Source organism: Macaca fascicularis, chromosome 6, assembly GCF_037993035.2.
Source record: "Macaca fascicularis isolate 582-1 chromosome 6, T2T-MFA8v1.1".
Taxonomy (NCBI): domain Eukaryota; kingdom Metazoa; phylum Chordata; class Mammalia; order Primates; family Cercopithecidae; genus Macaca; species Macaca fascicularis.
In genome coordinates this window covers 161,280,816-161,304,519 of record NC_088380.1, presented here as the reverse complement: position 1 = coordinate 161,304,519, position 23,704 = coordinate 161,280,816, and the positions used below count along the sequence as shown (strand labels likewise).

At 46.5% G+C, this 23,704-nt stretch overlaps 1 long non-coding RNA gene and 1 pseudogene across 1 annotated transcript; both read right to left on the bottom strand.

Annotated features, from left to right (window-relative positions):
- Nucleotides 1-1,304: 1,304 nt before the first annotated feature.
- LOC123573900 (uncharacterized) lies at nucleotides 1,305-4,796 on the bottom strand. Its single transcript, XR_006698608.2, has 4 exons — nucleotides 4,538-4,796; nucleotides 2,816-3,093; nucleotides 1,918-2,010; nucleotides 1,305-1,593 (listed from the first exon to the last, which is right to left on the bottom strand). It is a non-coding gene; the product is annotated as an uncharacterized lncRNA (long non-coding RNA).
- A 15,690-nt stretch (nucleotides 4,797-20,486) lies between these two features.
- On the bottom strand, nucleotides 20,487-22,293 carry LOC102132187 (vacuolar protein sorting-associated protein 37A pseudogene; annotated as a pseudogene).
- Between the last annotated feature and the right edge of the window lie 1,411 nt (nucleotides 22,294-23,704).

The window sequence follows — 23,704 nt, the reverse complement described above, 5'->3', positions numbered from 1 at the left end:
GATGATGGAAGGATGGGTGACTGGATAAATGAATGAGTATCAGTTGAAGGAGCCAGATGGAAATCAGAGCCAGGGCATTCTGGGGGAGCATTTTGAGACTGTCAGCCAATTTCTGCATTTTACAGAAGAGGAAAGGGGGGCTCACAGAGGGAGGGGCTTACCTACACTCCCAGAACCAACTGGTGCAGAGTGAGATGGAGGTCTGGACACATTGACTCCAGACCAGTGCTCTGAACCCAGGAAGGTGAAAAGGCAAATGAGAGAACAGCTTTGCTGACAAAACTCTTGCTTTTGCAGTTGGAGGCTCCTGGGACTTGGCAGAGCTGCCACGCAGCGTGTTGCCTTTAGATGATGCCTGGAATGTTCAGGAGGCAAAAGACTTCACTGGTGACTTGGCTCCATGGAGCTCTCGGTGTAGAGAGAGATGTGCATATACATGGCCGTTTGTGCTGAGGGACAAGCAACGCGGAAGGGTCTTTATGACTCAGTGTGGTGGCAGCATGATGTTGCAGGCTGGGAAGGCTGACAGAGACTAACACAGATTGGGATAGCCCTGGAGCGCCAGGGGGAGGAGATAGAGGAGACCTAGGGTTGTTGGGAGTGGGATGGCTCAAAGGGAGAGCCGTGGCCATGGTTGTGAGAGGAGGGACTCTTCTAGAGATGACTGTGGTGAGGGTGACAGTTCTCCATTGTGAGATTGAACACATGGTGAGGGTGAACATTCTCCATTGACAGTTCTCCGTTGAAACACTTACTGTGTGCCCAAGATCCCACAATGTGTCCTCAGGGTGGAGGCAGTATTCAAACCTGCGTCCCTCTGGCTACAGAGCCTGTGCTCCTAACCACACTACTCTATCCACGGAACACCGTGCAGCCTTTAAAAAGGATGGAGGAGCAGCACTACTCACAGTTGCCAAGAGGCGAACACAACTGTGTCCATCAGTGGATGAATGGATAAACAAAACGTGGCAAATACACACAATGGAATATTATTGAACCCTAAAAAGAAAGAGAATTCTGACACATGTTACCATGGATGAGCCTTGAGGACGTTAAACTAAGTGAAACAAGCCAGTCACAAAAAGACAAATACTGCGTGACTCCAGGTATGCGAGGCACGTGGAGTAGTCAAACTCAGAGAGAAAGAAAGTAGAAGAATGGGGGGCTGGGAGGAGTGGGGATTTCTTGTTAAATGGGTACAGAGTTTCAGTTTTGCAGGATGAAAAAAGTTCTGCAGATTGGTTGCACAAGATGAGTTGTACTTAATTCCCCTAAATTATGCACTTCAAAGTGGGTAACACACTACATTTTATGTTATTTGTATTTAACCACAGTTATTTGTAAAAAAGGAAGAGGCAGAACATGGGGTGAAACAGTCAGGGTTCCCTCAGGGAAACAAAACCACTATGATTTCTCAAGTAAGGGCTTTGCTCTAGGAATCACACCCTTCGCAACTGGGAAAATGGCAATTCAGAAGGGACTTGGAGGAGAAGACGAACCCAGCCCATCTGAGGAAGGAACACGTTCAGCGCCCAGGCAGGACTGGAAGCGGATGCTCCTGGAGGGTCTATGGAAGGATGTGCCCATAGCTACCTGGAGGAAAGACAACAATAGAGATGGATCAGAAGTGAGAGTTCCTGGTTACCTTCTGTTCAGAGACAGCTATGAGCGGACCCCCAACAAACTCAGCTTCAATAATGGAAGCAACTTGGAAATCATGGGACACCACAGGATTTCATGTGATCCTTGTTTTATTTTTCTTATATATTAAAATATGGTTTTAGCTACTGACATAACAAATGCTCACTCTTTACCATGTAAAATCATTGCACCTACCATACTTTGGGAAATGCTGACCTCGTTAAATGCGGGGTAGGTTTGATGTCCTAAAGAAGGCAGTAAAGGTGTGGCTAATACCTGGCCCTTGGTTTGGGGCAGATTTCCATCAGGATGTCAGCTCGCCCAGCACGTGGTAAATGCTGTATCAGTGTTAGCTGTTATTATTATATACTGTAAAACAAAAGCATTACACACTAAAATGTAAAACAAAAATGAACTTTTTTTGCATTTAAAATGCATATCTTATATTTATGCTTCATTAGGCTTACAATATCTCTAGAAAGATTTATGAGACATTGACAGCAGTGGTTGTCACTATGGAAGGAAATGAAGGGCTGGGGGCGGGGTCGGGGAAGGGAGTTTGCTCTACATTTCGTGCTTTAAAAATTGCTTGACGTTAAGCCTTATAAATGTATAGCTTTTTACTTTTTAAATTTAATTTTAATTTTTTATTTTTTTGAGACAGAGTTTCACTTTTTTTTGCCCAGGCTGGAGTGCAATGGCACAATCTCCGCTCACTGGGCTCACTGCAATCTCTGCCTCCCGGGTTCAAATGATTCTCCTGCCTCAGCCTCCTGAGTAGTTGAGATTACAGGCGCTCGCCAACACACCCAGCTAATTTTGTATTTTTAATAGAGAGGGGGGTTTCACCATGTTGGCCAGCCTGGTCTCAAACTCCTGACCTCAGGAGATTTGCCTGCCCTGGCCTCCCAAAGTGAGCCACCGCGCCCGGCACAAATGTATAGCTTTTTAAAAAGGTGCTAATTCTAGGTCTGGGGCAGGACATGTACAAGATGAGCCTGGAACTTCTTACAATTAACAAAAAGCAGGAAGTTCCCAGAGACTCCTGGGGCCACGCTAAACTGAAAAGGCCACCACTGGCTAAAGACAGGAGGGAGAAAAGGAGTTTTAACACGAATAAATAAGTGCAAAAAATCTACAGTTCATAAAGAAACAAAAATATACACATACACACCTCCCTCATTGGTCACCATTGGAGGATGCTGGGTTTGGCTGATTGTAAAAATGGACCCAATTTTTCACTCTTCTCTGAATCTATAGGGAATTCGGCAGCTCCTCCCATCAGAAAGTGAAATCCATTTCCCCACCTTTTGACTCTGGGCTTGGCCTTGTAACTTGCATTAGCCAGTGGATGCTGGTGAAAATGACCCAATGAAAGGTTGAAATGAGCTTGCAGGGTTGGGCTTGTTCTTGAGCTCCTGCCCGCATCAAGAGAACACACCTCAGGGAAGCCTGCGGGTCCCAGAATAGTGAGAGACACATGAAGCCAACCTGACCCCAATGGCAACCTGGAGCCACGCCCCACCCCCTTCAGCCAAACCCAGCGGCCCCACAGAAATCTAAGAGAGAACCAAATTCTTGTCGTTGAATGGCACTGAGTTTTGGGGTGCTTTGTTGCTCAGCATCATTGTGGCAATAGTTGACTGATACAGGTATGGAACTGGTATTATAGTTTGCTTTAAAAAGAGCTCCTACATTTTAGAAATATACACAAAAATACTTACAAAATGAAAAAAATTAATACATTTTAAAAGAAAAATTGTTCCCCATTGTCAGACCACATGTCAAGCTCTGTAATGTGCCTTGAGTTTGCTAAAGTCTCCATGTCCCTGAGGCACTTGGCACCTCTCCCACAGTGATTCTGATCCTCGGGGTCTGGAATCCTAGAGTGTCAAAGTTGGGAGGGACACTGTGGACTACGGTGCCCCATGTCCCCGTTTGGGGAGGCTGTGGACCACAGAGGTAAAAGGCTTCACCACGGCCACCCTGAGCTGGGACTCCTGCCCAGGACTGTAGACACTTCTGCTTTCTAGCCCTCCACCCTGCTGAGAGCAGCAGACCTGGGCTGGCTCTGGTCATTGCCTTTCCTTCTCAAGTCCCACCCTGCCCAAGACTAGAAAAATCCAGAATTTTCAATGAGCTCCCAGAAATATATTCCAGTCTTCACAAAGTCCCATCAAAAAGCCAATCATTGGCCAGGCGCAGGCATTCACGCCTGTAATCCCAACACTTTAGGAGGCTGAGGTGGGCGGATCACCTGAGGTCAAGAGTTTGAGACCAGCCTGACCAACATGGTGTAACCCGTCTCTACTAAAAATACAAAAAATTAGCCGGGTGTGGTGGAACATGCCTGTAATCCCAGCTACTCAGGAGGCTGAGGCAGGAGAATCACTTGAACCCGGGAGGCAGAGATTGCAGTGAGTCGAGATTGCACCGCTGCTCTCCAGCCTGGGCGACAGAGTGGGACTCCGTATCAAAAACAAAAACAAAAACAAAGCATTAAAAGCCCATTCAGATCCCTGGGAGCCTGCTGTAGTCTCTGGATGCTCCCAGTCCCAGAAAAAGGGATGGTAAGAGAGAGCTGATTCTCAATCACAGACCCCGCTGTTCCCTCCTGTCACTCCTCTGTTCCCCCAGATCCCCTACTAAGCCCAAACCATCACAGCAACACCAGCCCTTCCCACCCTTCCTGGGCTGTTGAGCCATACAGGCTCACGTCCATTGGAACAGCATTCCAATTCCCTGGGGCTGGAGGAGACAAATGACTCTTCCAGCTTTGAGGTCCCAAGGAGCATCCAAAGTCTGCTAGGGTGTCAGAGGCTATCTTTGCAACCCACCTACCCAAGCTGGAAAGCAGGCTGTCTAGGTTCCCTCAATCCCAGCTACCCTAACTTACCCTTCCTCATTGTCTGCTGGGCGAGGCATTTCCCCAGGAGAACCCAGGGCAGCTTGGCTGGAGCAAGTGCTTCACTTTCTGTGGTTGTGCAGTTTGAGGTTCCTCTCTCTCCTGAGTGCCGCCCCCAACATCTGCACAGCCAGCCTGCTCACCTCCAGGTGTCTGCTCAAAAGTTACCTTATTCTGCACCTTGAAAACATGATGCTGAGTGAAAGAGGCCGGTCACCAAAGATGATACATTGCATGATTCCACTTCTATGAGATGTCCAGAATCGGCAAATCCATAGCAACAGAAAGTAGGTCAGTGGTTGCCAGGGGCTGGAGCAAAGGGGGAGTGGAGTGACTGCTCGTGGGTAGAGAGTTTCTTTTGGGGGTGATGAGAATGTTCTGGAATGAGATTGCGGTAATGGTTACACAACCCTGTGAACGTACTAAAAGCCATTGAGTTGTAGATTTTAATTGTATGGTATGGGAGTTGTATCACAATAAAGAGTTTTTAAAAAAGGAAAATAGAAATGAATTGGTTTTCTTGAAGAAGCTCTCCCCAACTGTATTTGAAACTGCAGTCCCTCTCTGCTCTTCACACGCCCCTTCATTGGGCCTTATTCTTCTCTAACCCATCTATCACCACTTGCCATGTTATCTATGGTTTTGTTTATTGTCTCGCTCCTTCACTGTGGTAAGACAAGCAGCGAACTCATCTGTCTTGCTCACCATTGGGTCCACAGGGCCTGGCACAATGCTTGACGCGCAGTAGGTATTCAATAAACAGGTGTCGAAGTCAATACCCACTCTCATCACTTATCAAAGTTCCCCAGCGGTTGTATCCCACCTGGGGGTCCCTGAACAATTATCCTTTTAGGCATCTCTGAACCAAAATTTTATAGCAAATCTCCCTTCCTAATCCGTCTGCTCCCTCCCTCTCATTCCTTGCCACCCACTCGCAGCTGGCCTGGATGCAGCAAGAAAACTCTCCTGAGAGACTCTGTGCCTTCCTCCCATTTCTGCACCTGCCCACCACATCTCTTACCCTGATGACTGCAATAGGCGACCTAACCTCTCTCTCTCCTGCCTCTGCCACACCTGGCCTTCTCCTCTCTCCACACAGCAGATAGAATGACCTTTTGGCAAATGCAGTTCCTATCGGCATAGTCCCTTCTTGAAAGCCTTCGGTGATTTTCCACTGCTCTCAGGGTAAAAGCTAAAAACATCTCAGCCCAATGTTGAGGCCCTTTGTGTCCTGGCCCCCTCCACTGTCATCTTCACCTGCTCCTCTCATTTACTGAGTTCCAGGCACACTGAACACCTTGTAGGTCTTTGAACTAAAAAAGACCCTCTTGCTGTTGCTATCTGCACACTCTGTTCCCTCCGCCTGGAACACTTGTCCTGCCCCACTCTGACTTCCAGCTCAGCTTAAGGGTCACTTTCTCCAGGAAACTTTCCCTGACTCCCAATGGACTCAGTTATGCCCTGGGGGCCCTGTGCATTCCTGTACCATATTTGTTTACTTGTCTGTCCCCCCAGTAGGCTAAATGCTCTGTCTGAATAGGGGTTTTGTTCAGTACAGGGCCCAGCTAGTTCCTGGTATATATTAAGTGCTGTCTTAGTCTGTTTTGGGCTGCTATAACACAATACCACAGAATGGCTAATTTACAGAGAAAATACATTTATTTGGCTCATGGTTGTGGAGGCTGGGGAGGCCAAGGGCATGGTGCCAGCATCTGGTGAGGACTTTCTTGCTGCATCATCCCCTGATGGGAGGGGAAGGGCAAGAAAGCACGTGTGCCAGAGAGCAAGAGAGACCAAACTCAGTTTTGTAACCTACTCTCAAGATAGATAACAAACACGCTCCCATAATAATGACATTAATCCATCCACAAGGATAAAGCTTCATCACCTAATCACCTCTTATGGGACCCCACTCCTAACACTGTTGCATTGGGAATTAAGTTCACAATGCATGAACTTTGGGGGTCACATTCAGTTCATAGCATTCAGTCAACAAATAGATAAATGAATACATGTATCCCTTCTTCTAAGTTGTTGCTCTTGCCATTCTTCCTGCCTGCAGTGCCTCTCTCCTCCTTTCCTTCTTTCCCAATCCTGCCAGCTCTGTCAGGCGCAGTTCAAGTCCTACCTCCACTGGGAAGCCTTCCCTGATAACTCTAGCAGATATGCAATTCTCTCCCGTCTGCACCCCATGGGCCCTTGGGTGGCACAGCCCTTGAGAATTGGGCCCAAGCATGTTCTGTCTCCCCCTGTACACTGCAGCAACTTGAAAGAAGCAATGCGGTTATACCACCTCAGAGGCTCTGGCCACAGGGAGAACAGGTGCTGAGGGCAGTCAGAGAACTTGGGAGATGCCTTTGAGGATGCTCAAGCCAAGTGCACGTGTCATCCAAGACTTCATGTGTCTGAGAGTCAGAATAGATCTTTAAGGGCTGTTACTAATGACTATGGAGCATGCACTGTCTGCCAGGCCCTGGCTAAATTCTTTACAACAGCATCTCATGTGATCGTTACAATTGTCTCATGTGGAAGGTACTGTCAGGGTCCTCATTTTACACACGGGGAAAGTGAGGTTCAGAGAGGTGTAGTAACCTACCCTGGGTCACAGAGCAAGCAAATATCAAAGGATATATATATATATATTTATATTTTTTTTTTAGTTTTTGAGACAGAGTCTCACTCTGTCACCCAGGCTGGAGTGCAGTGGCACAATCTTGACTCACTGCAACCTCCATCTCCCAGTTCAAGTGATTCTTCTGCCTCAGCCTCCCAAGTAGCTGGGACTACATGCCTGCGTCATCACACACAGCTAATTTTTGTGTTTTCAGTAGAGATGAATTTTACGCATGTCGTATAAAAGACCACCTGAGCAGGCTTAGTGTGAGCAATAAGGCTATTGATTCACTTGGGTGCAAGTGGGCTGAGTCCTAGAAAGGAGTCCTAACTCCACCGCCTATCCCAAACATATAAGAACCAATGATAATCCCACCACCCTTTGCTGACTCCTTTCTCGGACTCAGCCCATTTGCACCCAAGTGAATAAACAGCTTTGCTGCTCACGCTAAGCCTGCTCAGGTGGTTTCTTATACGGACGTGCATAACAATGGGATTTCACCATGTTGGTCAAGCTGTTCTCAAACTCCTGGCCTCAAGTGATCTGCCTGCCTTGGCCTCCCAAAGTGCTGGGATCGCAGGCATAAGCCACTGTGCTTGACCTCAAAAAAGAGATTCTTAATTTCTCTCAATGATTAAGGCATGCCACCTCCACAACATCACCCACAGATAAACAACCAGCCTCTGCTTGCATCCCACTTTTGTCAGGGAGCTCCCTACATGGCAGGTCATTCTTCCATTTATTCATCCAGTTAGGGAATATTTATTGAGCAGCACTATATGAAGGCACTGTTTGCCGCTGGGGATAAAGGATGCACAAGATAACTGCTCTCATGGAACTTACATTCTAGAAAGCAGGAATAGACCAGGCACAGTGGCTCACACCTGTAATCCCAGCACTTTGGGAGGCCGAGGCAGGCGAATCATGAGGTCAGGAGTTCGAGACCAGCCTGGACAAGATGGTGAAACACCATCTCTACTAAAAATACAAAAAAATTAACCAGGTGTGGTGGTGGGCACCTGTAATCCCAGCTACTCGGGAGGCTGAGGCAGGAGAATCTCTTGAACCCAGGAGGCGGAGGTTGCAGTGAGCCAAGATTGCAACACTGCCCTCCAGCCTGGGCAACAGTGCGAGATTCCATCTCAAAAAAAGAAAGAAAGAAAGCAGGAGTAGTCAGAGGCCAATGAGAAGTAAAGATGACAGCTGTAAACTGTAAGCAGAACTACTCAGGCTGATGACGGGTTAGCGTTGTTAGGGTGAGCTGGGAAGGCCTCTCGGAAGAGGTGGTATGTCCAGCTGAAATTTGAATGACAAGAAAAAGCCAGGCTAGAGCTGCGGAAAAGCATTCCAGGCAGAGGGAACTGCAAGTGCACAGGCCACAAGGCGGGAATGCGCATGGCATGTCGGGGAGCCAAGCAGGCGGAGCTGAAGTGTGAGTGGGGGGAATGGTGTAGAGATGAGTGTGGGGCAGGCAGGAGTCCAGGGCCTATCAGGGTTCCTCGGCCAGAATGATAGAATTGACTTCTGCAGGTGGAGCCTGAATATTTACCTCCGAGGGCCCTGGCTTGGTCTTCAGGGCCGTCACAGAACAAGCCTTCCCCTCCCTCAAGTGCCAGCCTACCAAGTGCCTGAAGGCTGCTCTCCAAAATGTGTCACTCTCCCAAGTGGGTCCCACAGCCCTGCTTTCCACTCATCTGCAGAGCAGTCATGGCTGGGTTCAGGCTCTGCCCCTGGGACTGGGTGGGCAATGCTGGGGAAATGGCTCCCCATGCTGCCATCTGTGCTGATGTGGAACTGGTTTCCTTGGGCAAAGAGCACTTGTCAAGGATTCAGACGACAAAGTTTAAGTCTGTGAGACCTTGGATGGGTATGTCATGTTCTTAGGGCCTCAGTCTCCCCAACCTGCAAAATGAGGGAGTTGAAACTTGCTCCCTGAGGGCTTCCCAGGCCTGAGATGTGCGTCCATACCTCCCCGCACAGAGACCTGGCTCCAAGCAGGACTCGGAGGCAGGCAGCGGGAGGACTGGGGAGGTCGCCGCTGCCTCCCACACCCTAGTGCCTCTGCCCCTGAGACCAGAGGCAGGAATGCAGGCAGGACTCCAGCTCTGAGGTTAGCAATGGCTCTGAATCCTGCAGACCCTGTTCCTGGGGAACCGTCTGCCAGGGTCACCAATTCTCTCCTGCTTCCTTTAGCAGCCTGAAGCTGGAAGGAAGCTAGTGAAAGGTTCTGCTCCTGACCTAATAGGTAACTTCAGGCAGGCCCTTCACCTCTCTGGGCCTCTGTGTCCCCAGCGCTGACCTTCCTGGTGTCTAGGAAAGGCTGCCTCAGTGGGTCTCAAGGCAGCAGCAGGGTTGCCATGGTGACAGGCCAACCAGGTCCTGCTCCCAGAGGCATCTGCTGGGGTTGCAGTGTGCACCAGGTAGGGCGATGGTGCCTCGGCAGGGCCCTTTATCGGGAGAAAGACTGCCACAGTGGCCTGCAGAGGGAGCGTGCTTCACCCACAGGAGCAGGCCCGGGTCGGGTTGCAAGTCTGGTTAATGCCTCCGTGCATTAGGCCTGTCGCCCGTTGACAGGATTTTTTGTTTAATTGGAGGCATAAGAAAACAATAACATCTGTCGGCATGAGGAGAGCTGCCGGAGCACGGCCGGGAGAGCTCTTAGCGAGGCGGAGCGGGGAGTCTGTGGACCGGGCCCTGCCACTCTGGCTGGGTATCCCTGGGCAGGTCTCTTTTCTGTGGGCTCCAGTCTGAGCTCCAGCTCTTTTCTGTGGGCTCCAGCAGCTGGAGTTGGACGCATAGCTAGCTGACTCGAAGTGTGGTCCAAAGAGCACTCTCATCAGAATTTCTCAGGGAACTTACTGAATGCAGATTCCCAGGCCCAGCCCAGCTCCTCTGACCCAGAATCTCTGAAGAAAGAGGCTCATGAATCTGCTACCACGTCCTGAGTGTGTCTTGGCAGGACCTGCATCGAGGAGTGAGAACTGGCCCTGCCATTCCCAAGCATTCAGCACAGGGTCTGGATCACAGGAAGTGTTAGCTGTTCCTAGGAGCAGGAAGTCAAAAGAATACGCACCAAAATGTTCATGGTGCGTATTTTTTCCTTTTTTATTTATGAGCACTTGCTGATTTTCTACAGTGAACATGTATAGCAGTGCAATGGACAGAAATAATTGTGGGGAAAAATGAGATGGTTCTACGGTTTGGATGATAGCCTTGGTAGAGGCTCATGTTATATATATTTAAATTGTTGTCTTAATTGTAGGCCAGGTGCAGTGGCTCACACCTGTAATCCCAACACTTTGAGAGGCCAGGGTGAGCAGATCACTTGAGCCCAGGAGTTTTCAGATCAGCCTGGGCAACATGGTAAAACCCTGTCTCTACAAAAAACAAATTGAAAAATTAGTCAGGCATGGTGGCATGTGCCTGTGGTCCCAGCTACTCAGGAGGCTGAAGTGGGAATATCGCTTGAGCCTGGTAGGTGAGGTTGTAGTGAGTCGAGATCATGCCACTGCATTCCAGCCTGGGTGATAGAGTGAGACTCTGTCTCAAAAAATAATGAAAATAAAAATAAAATGCTGTTTTAATTGTACAACTTTCAGACTACGACAGTATTGCAGGCTTACTAAAATAAGTAAAACAATAAAGCATAAATGTGTGCACAGGCCAAGTTCTGAACTCAGCCCCCACCCATCCCTACCCCTGAGGTGACCATTGTTAACAGTCCAATGGGGATTATTCCACACTGTTTCTCTTGCTCACACTCGAGATTGACATCTTCTTGTATGGTCAGTTCGGGCCTTGTTATTGCTGCTGTTTTTACTGAAATCAAATCAGCTTGTACACTCTTCTGCAACTTGTTTTTCTTTCTTGACAATATATCATGGACAACCCTAGAGAGAAAACAAACTCTATCTCATTTCTTTTTTGACTTAATAAATATTTGATTTTCATGGTCTGGGCATGGTGGCTCATGCCTGTAATCCCAACACTTTGGGAGGCTGAGGTCAGTGGATCACCTGAGGTCAGGAGCTCAAGACCAGCCTGGCCAAAATACAAAACTCTACTAAAAATACAAAACTTAGCCGGGCATGGTGCACATGCCTGTAGTACCAGCTACTCGGGAGGCTGAGATGGGAGGATTGCTTCAACCCAGGAGGCAGAGGTTGCAGTGAGCTGAGATCATGCCACTGCACTCCAGCCTGGGTGACGGAGTGAGACTGTCTCAAAAAAAAAAAAAAAAAAATTATTTTCTTTCTTGCCTCTACAAATGGAAATAAATGAAAATAAAACCTACTCAGTAACTTCAGCATTCCAGTTTGGAACTTTGAGCTAGATCATTCCATACTTATCCACCTCCAACACACATGCACACGTACACACACACACATACCCATGCCTACAGGCATATATGCACATATATACACGTGTGCCTCCTTTCCTCTCCTTGCATTGTTGGTGAACATGAAGTCTCACCCCATGAACCCTTACCTCTGGTCAAGAGCAGGGCATGGGTCTCAGTCACCTTAGATCCTCTTGGCTGCACAGGGCTCAACTCACACTTCGAGCTCAGACCCTACTTTCTAAATGAGCATCTAAAACCATGAGCCGTCAAAGGCAGAAGTCCTGCCAGAACCAACCCCATCTCAGGACCTGGAGGTGAATTTTGTGGTGTGAGAGAAGGGTGGCTTTCATTCCTTTTTTTTTCTGAGATGGAGTCTGGCTCAGTTGCCTGGGCTGGAGGTCAGTGGCGCCCTCTCGGCTCACTGCAACCTCCAACTCCTGGGTTCAAACAATTCTTCTGCCTCAGCCTCCGAAGTAGCTGGGATTACAGACGCATGCCACCACGCCTGGTTAATTTTTGTATTTTTGGTAGAGACAGGGTTTCGCCATATCGGCCAGCCTGGTCGGCTTTCACTTTCACACAGCAACCACTTCAACCAGCGCCTCCGACCCAGAGTTGCAAACTGAGACCACATTCAGCCACATATGGGTTTAGTTTGGTCAAATCAGCATTAAAAAAATGTGTTTTAAGTTAAAACATTTGAAAACTGGGAGTTTGATATAATAATCTAGATTCCTGACTTTTCCTGAAAACTCACAGGATTTGGCAGCTCTGAGTCCACATTTCCAAATGGCCACAACTGGCTGTGGCTGAGCACTGCCTTCCAGCTTGACCCACTCCAGTCAATTACAGCACCCGCCTGGCCTCTGTAGGCCTGCCCCTAACGATGTGGAAGCAGGCCCTTGGGGGGAATCTCTTGTGGGCCACCTGGAGGAAAGACAGAGAGCTCGGGACAATCCTTGCCATGGGCTTCCTCTGGTTACTTCATTGGCTGAAATACGTTCCAAGCTACCCTTGTGGGACAAGAAGTAACACAACAATAATGAATAACAACTACATTTTATTGAGTACTTACTATATGCTGGGCACCAAGCTAAGCAATTTACTTTCAAGACTTTCAACAATTTCAAGACTTTCAACTTTCAATTTACTTAATCCTTTCAACAATCCTGTTTAGGCAGTATTGTCGCCATCGAACTGATTAAGAAACTGAGGCTCAGAGAACTTAGGTAACTTGCCCAGTTGACACCACTAGCAAGTGATGGAGCCTGGATTCCAACCAAATTCTAAATAAAGCTCAGGTACTTAGCTTTCTAGGCTCACTGCCTCAGGGAGCAATGGCGATCTGCTCATAGGCATATTAACCTAATATAGAGCGGGGAGTGGAGAGCTGTGGGCCACAGCAGCTTGCTCTTCCCACTTGGAGATAGCACACTGGAGTGGTTAAAAGCACAGTTTTGGTATTAGGCAGACCTGCCCTCACAGCCCAACGCCTAGTAATACCATTTACTAGCTGTGCTACCTAAGGCAAGTGACTAAACTTCTCTGAGGCACAGCTTCCTCTTCTGAGAAATGGAAGGGATAATAACCCTGTTGCTTAGGGCAATTGGAGGGTTGAGCTATTGCATTTAAATCCTATATCTGTACAGTTCTTTGGTGGCAGCCATCAGAAACAGTTTGGCTACAAGATCAGCAAAAAGGGATATTGTCAGAGAGCAAGATGTGGAATACACAGAGAATCCCAAGAAAAACTGAAAGAACCAGGGATGCTCCAGGAATCAAGATAACAGGAATAAGGAATAATCCTGTTGGGAGCTACTACCAGAACGGTAAGGTTTCAACCTCTTTTTCCTCCTATCTTTGATGCAGTTTCCTGGGAGATTGGCCTCTCTTGGGTCACATTCCCACCTAGGTTATGTCAGTTTCTCTGGAAGCAGAGCTTGAGGCAAGGATTCTCATGCAATATTCTGTTGAGAGTGTTGTCAGGGGAAGAAGAAGTAGTGGAGCAGGACTGGGCAAAGGAAGAAGAAGCTGGTCAAGATGTGGTTTTAGGGGGCATCTAGTCTCTCAGCCTGATACTGGGGGAGCATGAATTGTACAGTGGAATTTGTCCCACCTCGAGGCAAGGGGGCTGGGTTTACTCCACATTAGTTAGTCATTGACCCCAGGCCACTCCCAGGGGAAGAGGCGTAACCTTTCAGGTAGCCCCAGGTAAATCACCTCAGGCAAGTCTCCAAGGAAGGAGGCAGCTGTGAGCCATTAGTATCCAACATTTGCAGCATAAAGTGTGTCTGGGCAGGCCACCAAAGCCATACTACACTATCCATTACTGAGTGTCCCAGCCAGCCACACAAAATGAAGGAGAGGTAATCATCTAGAAAGAAGTCAGGGTGCTATTTGCAGAAGAGGAAGAGATGGATACAGAGAGCTGGAAAAAAAGCAAATATTCACTATAAATGATTAGCCCTGAGCCTGCCCTGTGTACAGCAAACATTAGATTAATGGTGGTTATTATTATAAGTGTAACAAGATATTAAAATTGAAATGTCCAGCTGAGAGGTCAACATAGAAGAAATGCCACATTCCAGAGTAAAGAGCAAGACCGTGGCACAAAATTTACAAAGTAGATAAAGACTGGCTGCTCTCAACCCCTTATGGTATCGTGTGTGGGTTTTAAAGGGTTGAAAGTAGTTGGGGATGAGGGAGAAATATTTTGTTTTGTTTTGTTTTGTTTTGAGACAGAGCCTCACTCTGTCGCCCAGGCTGGAGTGCAGTGGCACGATCTCAGCTCACCGCAACCTCTGCCTCCTGGGTTCAAGCGATTCTCCTGCATCAGCCTCCTGAGTGGCTGGGATTACAGGCACACGCCACCATGCCCAGCTAATTTTTTTTTTTTTTTTTTTTTTTGTATTTTTAGTAGAGACGGAGTTTCACCATGTTGACCAGGCTGGTCTTGAACTCCTGACCTCAGGTGATCTGCCCACCTCAGCCTCCCAAAGTGCTAGGATTACAAGCAGGAGCCACTGCGCCCAGCCGAGGGAGAAATATCTGAAGGAGCAGTTGATGTGCTGTGAGTCCCACCTTCTCTCAAAAGCAAGCAATGGAGGATATGTCCCCCTTCATCTCAAGAAAGGAAAACAATGTTTTAAAGTGACCACTCAGAGTTCTGCTACTGTTCAAATGTATGTGTCCCCCCAAAATTCGTATGTTGGAGCTTAAGCCCCAAGGTGATGGTCTTATGAGGTAGGGCCTGTAGGAGATGATTAGTAGAGATCAGTGCCTTATAAAAAGTCTGGAGGGAACTAGCTAGTAGCTTTCTGCCCATCTGCCTTCCACCATGTGAGGACACAGTATTTGTCCCCTCTGGAGGAAGCAGCAACAAGGTGCCACCTTAGAAGCAGAGACCAGGCCACCACCAGACATTGAATCTGCTGTTGTCTTGATCTTGGACTTCCAGCCTCCAGAACCGTGACAAAGAAATGTCTGTTCTTTACAAATTACCCAGTCTCAGGTATTTTGTTATAGCAGAAGGAACAGCCTAAGACATACTCAAGGTGTGTCTCCTGTGTTTTGGTAGACACAACAGGTTGCTACTTGACCCTGCCTGTTCCTTGTAAAGGGCAGCTTTTGTGCTGGTCAGCTGCTGTGACAATGATGCAGAGGTGAAGCGGCTGCACTGGTGCTCACCCCCAGAGCTTACTAGAGCCAGAGCTTGGATTTCTTGTGAACTCATATGGGACAGCTAGAGAGGGTGCCAGCAGGGGGTTATCTTAGGGTTTGTCCACAAGGGACTCCTGGAGGGGCAAGCAGACAGCCAAAAGGAGCTGGAGGTCTTGCTAGACAGATGCCTAGGGGCTCAGGAAGGAGAAAACCACCAGCCAGAGTAGAAATATATTCACCTTGCAAAGCACCTGCAAGTGAGCAGCTTCTCTAACTCTTCTCTCCTTCCAGAGCTCCAAAGCTAGAGAATCAGAGATCAAGGCTGTCAGATTCCTCAGGGAAGGATGCATGCAGGGGAAGAAGGCTAGAGTGCCCCTCCCTGACAGGCTTCATAACTTAACTGCAAAAAGCTCAAGCTGGGGAGTCAAGGGCTAGCAGGGAGAAGGCTCAACTTTAAGTCAAGCTGGAAGGTTTGATAATTTAGGCAGAGGGATGAACTGAGTCTATAGTTGGGAAGTGGTTGTAGGACTTTTTGTTACCTAAAGTGACCAGGAAACTGATGACTCTGCCCACATTTGCATACATGGGCAGGATAACTAGACTCATAGGATGTACAAAAAGAGAAAAAAGGAGGCAACATTCAAGTTTCTTTCACATTATAGCCTATATATTCTGTGTGTTGAAATAATGGCTATTTGAGGAAAGACAGTTGGAACCAATTTTAAATATATGACCTCGGCAGATTGGGGCCTGAGTGAGTGCTAGGCCTGAAGGTCTCTTAGGAAAACTAGGCCCGGTCATTCTGGGGTTTAGTGAGCCTGAGCCCAAGGTCACACTGTGTTGTGAGACTTAGACTCCAGCTTGGGCCCAACAGTCCTAAATCTGCATAATGCCACCTCTAAAGGGTTTAGTGCATTTGACACATGTCACACTCCCCAGGCGAGAGAAGAGGAGGTGTCTGCCCTGGAAAATGATGTATTCAAGGTCTCCAGGTTGGATCGAAGGGGTTTTCTGGCTCTCTGGGCTCCTGAACCTGGATTCTCTCATTCTGACTGTGACATGATGGCTCCCAGTGTGGCTGCTCTGATGTCATAGGCTGTGGGGGAGGCCTGTGGATTTCTCACAGCTGGGGCAGGGTGCTGGGGATGGTCACAAAGTGTATAAATGAAGTGAGAATCTCATTCTGGAACCAGTGAACTATCCAGAGCTGGAAGGGTCCTTAGAGATGTCCAGTCTCTTTACCACATTTTACAGACAGGGAAACAGTGGTGCACGTAGGGCCTGGACACACAGGGACTCAGTCTAGGCTCAGGCATGAGCAGATTTTAGCCCTGGCCCTTCCTCTGGAAGTGCATTTAGGAGATGCCTTTGGGGCAGAAGGAAAGGTTCTCATCAAGGAATCAAGGAAGGACAGTTTAGGGGGGCACAGCGCAGGGTTAAGGATAGGCATTGTTCTCTTTGACTTTCACAGTAGGGTGTGTGCAGGGCAGATAAGGCCCTCAGGAAGGTGGCTGAGGACCTGTAATGAAGAAGGTTGGCTTCCATGTTGAGGAGTCCCACATCACTTTGCAGGCAAAGGAAAGTCCTCAGAAGGGGCAGGGTGACGGGGAGACGTAATAACAACAGCAAGTATTTGATGAGTGTTTACGCTATACTAGGCACTGTTTTAGGCCCTTTGTTTTAATTTTTATTATTTTTATTTTTAGAGAGATGGTCTTGCTTTGTCAGCCAGGCTGGGAGTGCAGTGTTCTGATCATGGCTCACTGCAACCTTGACCTCCTAAGCTCAAGTGATCCTCCCACCTCAGCCTCCCCAGTAGCTGGGACTATAGCCAGACTATGTCTGGCTAATTTTTATTTTTTTTTGTAGACACAGGGTCTTGCTATGTTGCCCAGGCTGGTCTCAAAACTCCTGATCTCAAGCAATCCTTCCATCTTGGCCTCCCAAAGTGCTGGGATTACAGGCATGAGCCACTGTGCCCGGTCCTATGAACACTTTAGTGTGTATTATCTCAATTAATCTTCACTCAAGCCTGTGAAGTGGGTTCTGATCTTAAACACCCATTTAACAGATGACTGAGGCAGAGAGAGAGGTGAAATCATTTGCCTAAAGTTGCCCGTTGGTTGGAGTCAGGACTCCAGCCCCAAAGTCTGCCTCAAGAACCCACCACACTAAAGCTCTGCCCCGCCACCTGTGAATGTTGTAGGAGGAGCACCCTGGTGGTCAGAGGTGCACCATCGCAGATGGAGATCTGGGGCAGGAAGAATGGCTAGAAGCCCGTAGAGTCTCCTCCGATAACCAAGGCAGAACTACGGCCAATGAGGACCACACAGAGTTTGCCAGGGTTTCCTGGATTGGAAAAATGACACAATCAAAGAATCCGCTCATTTAACGCCTTACGTTTATAAGTGAGGACATCGACACTCAGAAAAGCAAGATGAATTGTACCCAGGGACAAGCTGCTTGTCCAGGCTTGAATCCTGACGACAGGACTTCAGGGATGGGAATTGATTTTAAAATATTAATATGTTAGGCTGGGGGTGGTGGTTCATGCCTGTAATCCCAGCACTTTGGGAAGCCGAGGTGGGTGGATCACTTGAGCTTGGGAGTTTGAGACAGTCTGGGCAACATTATGAAACCTCACCTCTACCAAAAATACAAAAAAATTAGTCAGGTATGGTGGTGCATGCCTGTGGCCCCAGCTATTTCGGAGGCTGAGGTTGGAGGATCACCTGAGCCTGGGAGGCAGAGGTTGCAGTAAGCCGAGATTGTGCCATGGCACTCCAGTGTGGGTGACAGAGTGAAACCCGGTCTCAAAAAAAAAAAAAAAAAGTTAACAATACTTTCTGGGGACAATGTGATATTCTGTTTTTTCTTTTTTAAAAAAAGCCTTGAAGGCAGTGCATTGTTGTGTATCTACACTGCTAGCTACTTGCGGGGACTGAGGCAGGAGGATTACTTGAGCCCGAGTTCAAGTCTGGCCTGGGCAACATAACAAGATCCTCTCTCTTTGAAAAAAATAAAAATGTGTTTAAAATGAGCATATCTTTTGGTACTATTAGGAATTTGCCCTAAAGAATATGTATGCAAAAACATGTAATATATATTATTAATAATAATTTAATAAAAATTCCCAGCAATAAGGGGATTAGTCAAGTGAATTATGATGTATCTATTTGAAAAATACTATTCAAACTTTAGAAAAGGAGATTATGTTATAGGTTAGGAGGTCTTAACCTGTGATACAGCAATGGGTTTCAGGGGACAGAGCCTCCTAAAATTGTGAAAGGTGGATTTGTACGGAAGTGGATCCATAGCTGACTTAAGATTTTCAAAGGGCTCTGTGACCAAAATAGGCTAAAAACTACTATTAGAGAAGAATATTGAAAAAACCTTATATTTTAAAAGGTACATGAAAGAGTATCAACAATTATCAATTCATGGCCAATCTTGTTTATTCTACTCCCACCCAATTCCCTCTCCTGTATTATTTTGAAGGGAATCCCAGATATCATTTTACTTAGAAACAGCTCAGAATATATCTCTAAAATGGCTCTTTTTTTCCGTCATTGAGAACTATTTTAATGCAGCTATGAAAAGGGAAAAAAGTGTCCAGCTCTTAATTTCTTAGATATTGAAGAGGACGTAGTCATTTCGTTTATCAAATATAAGGAAAATTATTCACCATTTTGAAGCTCATCCTAGACTATGAAAATTATGTTCACTGCAGAGCAATTGCGTCTGTCATTACCTGAAGGTATCAGTATATATCTTCCTTGTCATAGGATGCATCTCTCAAAAAGCCTCGACTCCTTTGCCTCACATCTGTAATCATCATGAATCTTTTAGTTAACTTCCAGACGCATATTTCGTGTTTTCTAAAGCGTCTGACACTATCTTCCTTTCTGACCCTCTTATCCATATTTCTAAAAACAGGAACGTTGTTGAGATGCACCCTTTTCGGTTAATAGATATATTCCTAAGGAGTTTTTAATTGCTTAAGCTTGTCTTTCAGGAATAATCATCACTTTAACTTTTCCTTAGATAATATATTTTGAATTGTTAGAATAATTTTGTTGCCTTTCTCTGAGATCTAGTCTGTTTCTCCTCATTGTTTACAAATGCTAAAACTTATATCTCACTTTTTCTCTAACACTGATTTAATACCTAAGAAGGTAGAAGCAACATTCATTCCCCTGGTTATATATGTGAATTTAAGTATTAGCTTTCTTGTAATAACAACCTGTTATTACTATTCTAGAGACTACACTACTGACAGTGCAGGCCAACCACCAGCCTGATATCAAAGTATAACACTACAAAGTTAGTAGGGTAAAACATCTGTAGGGAAAATCCAGTGAAGAACCAGAGTATTTGGTTGTCATGTCTGTTTAATGAAGGGAATAGGTTTTGTAATCTCTCATTTTAGAAATTATATAACTGACTATTATGGTTTAATTAAGATTAATTACATCTCATGACCACTGACTGCTGAAAGCTCTGAAAAGGGTTTTGTTTTATTAAAATGCACATTTGGGGGAGATTCACTCCCCTGTCTTATGAGTAAAAAAAAGACCTCACTAGGTGACCTAAATGAAACTTAGTGGAGAAAAGTTGCCATGTTTGAACAGAGATAAATGATATTCATGTTGTATGGTTTTAATATACTAGTACATTCTAGAACGTAAAAGAATGAATTTAAACTTTACAATTTACATCAATATTTTGAATATGTAAATTTTTTATAGGAGAATGTATTACATTTTGCTGAAATTAGAACAAAGTAAAGAGAAAAGGCAAGAAAGCAACATTGCTGATCTCTCTAGTATGAAAGATTTGGAGGGAGTGTGGCAATATATATAAATGAAAAAATGTAATTGTGTTCATCATATTTAGAAATAGAATCTATGGCCAGGAGCAATGGCTCTCGCCTGTAATCCCAGCACTTTGGGAGGCCAAAGCGGGTGGATCACCTGAGGTCAGGAGTTTGAGACCAGCCTGACCAACATGGAGAAACCCCCTCTTTACTAAAAACACAAAATTAGCCAGGCATGGTGGTGCATGCCTGTAATCCCAGCTATGTGGGAGGCTGAGGCAGGAGAATAGATTGAACCTGGGAGGCGGAGGTTGTGATGAGCTGAGATCGTGCCACTGCACTCCAGCCTGGGCTCTGTCTCAAAAAAAGAATATACTAGAGAACTGTGATATGAAAGTACTCTGTTAATGTAAATTCTTTTAGAATATAAAATTTGAACATTCTCTGCTGAGCAGTTCCCAGATTAAGTACAAGGAATGTTTATTCATTTTCTGCCATATACTGTATGCTAAAATGATAAATACTTAGGATATAGTGGTAATGTCTTTCACATTTTTATAACATAACTCACTACATGCCATTCTTGTAGCTACCCACTCTTAGAAACTTTGTTGCCTAATAATGAGGAAGTGGCTTTGATTTCTTCGGTTTGGCAATGTATGTCTATATTGGAGCATGGCATTGGCTATGCATTGCTATTGCCTGCTGAAGTTTCTCTTTCTTGGCTCTTCTACAGTAGCAAATTGTTCTCTTTTCCGTGAAGCTACTGAGAAAATAGTTTATTTCCATTTTTCCCTCCACGAAGTCTTCCGCAATATTATCAGGTTCTTCCCCAGCTTCATGGGCAGCTTTCAGTCTTGCCTGTAGGGCACTTGTACTACAGCTCTCACAAGTTCACACTGCCTTTGCATCTTCTTTTCGAAAGCAGACTTCATTTAAGTAATTCATACTTATCTAAAACAGTTTGCCTTTTGGTTCCCAAGCTGGGATCCAAAAGGAGATTTTTTTTCTTGCTAGTTCCTGAGTACTTTTTACTAAGTCATCTTTGTCAGTAATAATTTGTTTTAGTTGAGGCAAAGTCAAAAACTGTCTAGTAATACCTCCTCTTGTTCATTCATATCTGTGAGTTGTGACACACTTAGTTCTGAGAGTTCTGGAAATGCATCAGGGACATCTGGCATCTTGTAACCAAAACCATTTTGGCTTGTCAATGTTGCAGCATCTGCTGTGGAAACAGGTAATGGCAGATTTGAAAGGACGCCAACTGAAGGAGCGGCAGGCTTGGCTGTGGTATGGCTTGTTGTTGAAGAAGAAACAGTGTTAGCAACAGATAAAGAAGTGATACTCCTGTTTGTTCCTTCTGGGGGATATGGAAAAAGAAATGGAAAACCTTGAGAAGCACAAGGAGGCATCCCACTTGGGTTACTGTGTAGGTAAGGAAATGCTGTTGCAGTCAGTAGGAGCTAAAACTGGAGGATTCTTCCAAAACTCATCCAACAGACTCTGAATAATTTTTCCAAGATCTGATTGCATTGTAAAATTGTTCACTAATGGAGAGGTAACGTACACTCCTTGTTTATCCATTAAGTGATGTTGTATTGGTGGATAAACACTGATCACTGGTTTTTCCTCAGGAAATTGTGGAAGAAGCAATATAGGTTAATTGTCAGGTTGTTTATGGTGAATGGCAATCTGTATTCCACATCTTTCTTTATTTTAGCTATACTGGAGTGTGAGTTCCGGAGGGACTCAATCAGGCGTTGCTTCTGCTGCTGGAGGCTGGTAAGGCCACCGGGAACCCGGCTGCGGAGGAGGAGGCGCTCTTGGTCAGGGGAAAGAGCCAGCTCATCCTCCTCCGTCCCCGGGCCGAGGCTCTGGAAGGCTCTGGCCTGCTTCTCCCAGGGGCTCGGCCCAGCGGTTCTGCGACAGAGGAGCGGGCTGGGACTTCCGTGGCCCAAGCGCTGAGGATCGCGTCTTCTCTAAGCCAGGCCTGCCTGCGCTCCTCGGGTTCCGGGGGACATGCTATGAACGGCAGGCAGCTGGAGAGGGGAACCTGCTGCCCAGAACAGGCAGTCCCACCTTCACCGCCCGGACGCCCACGCCGGCCAGCCGGACAGCCTGACCGCCCCGCGCTCCACCGCCCCTGACGCCGACTCTCAAAGGACTCTTAAAAAAGCAAGGGTACAATGTCATTATCACACCTTTAGAAAACCTAACAATAATCAATAATTATCATCAAATATCTACGTAATATGAAGTAAATAATATTCATTGACAGCCCCACCCCTAAAAAAAAAAAAAAAAAAAAAAAAAAAGCCGGCCACCCATTGCTAAGTGAGGAAAGGAAAACAGAATAGATTCTGACCCCATTTTGGCAACATGCGCATCCTAATGTTAACAGTTATTTGGGGTTAGAAAGATTATGGATGGTTTCTTCTTTCTCAAGTTCTCGTATTACTTTTTTAAAAAAATTGTTTGAGAGAGAGTCTTACTCTGTCAACCAGGCTGGAGTGTAGTGGTGCAGTCACAGCTCACTGCAGACTCAACTTCCTGGGCTCAAGCAATCCTCTTACCTCAGCCTCCCAAGTAGCTGGGACTACAAGGGCACACCACCACACCCAGCTTATTATTATTATTATCATTATTATTTGTAAAGATGAGGCCTCCCTGTGTTGCCCAGGCTGGTCTCCAACTCCTGGGCCCAAGCAATTCTCCTGCCTCGGCCTCACAAAGTGCTAGGATTACAGACATGAGCCACCAGGCCCAGCCCATATTACTTTTTGAATTAAAAAAATAATACAAAGGGAAGAATAAGATGGTAGACTTCTTTTTCAAAGTTGAAATCCTCTGATTGAGGATCTAAGTATTAAGGGTTTATCCTGTCCCATCTTGAAATGAAGAAGACACAACTGCCCAGAGAAGTGAAGGGTTTTGGCCACAATCACCAAGTGTCGGGGGAGGCTGTAAAGGAGAGAGGGGTATCCTGCTGGCTTCCCAGACTCTTGGAGGAAACAGAGACAGAGGTCCTGGGACACCTCTCAAGCTCTGGTCCCTGTTGTCCCACTACCTTCACCCTCTTACCTTCCCATCTTTATCAAGCGTCACACGTTTGGGGCACTTTGCTGCAGGAGTTGACAGACCAAACGAAACAGAGAGGGGAGGCAGATAACCAGAGCCCTTTCTTGCCACACCTAGTCCTGTTGGCTTGTCAGGTCTGGAGGAGAAGGCATCTTGTTTCCCCAACACATTCCAGAGTCATGTCCCCCGGGCTGCCTGGCCTCCAGGCCAGGTCCCCCCGGCCCCCAAGACTTTCATGGTTGAGACAAAAAAGGAATGAAAGACTTGACATTGTTACACTCCTCTCTCCAAAGTCCCAGTTTTGCTGTGTGCCCTTGGGCAAATCCCTCTCCTCTCTGGGACTGTTTCTGCACCTGGACAGGGAAGTGCCTGGGCTGGATAATTTCTGAGATATTCACCCTCCTTCCCCACCCAATTCTGATTTCATTCAGAGTTTCTAAATCTATCAGATGTAGGAAAGAGATCCACCACGCTTATAAATGTCAGCTCAGAATCTCATGGTTTATGCCTGTAATCCCAGCACTTTGGGAGGCCCAGGCAGGCAGATCACCTGAGGTTAGGAGTTCGAGACCAGCCTGGCCAACATGGTGAAACCCTGTCTCTACTGAAAAAACAAAAATAGCCAGACATGGTAGCAGGCACCTGTAA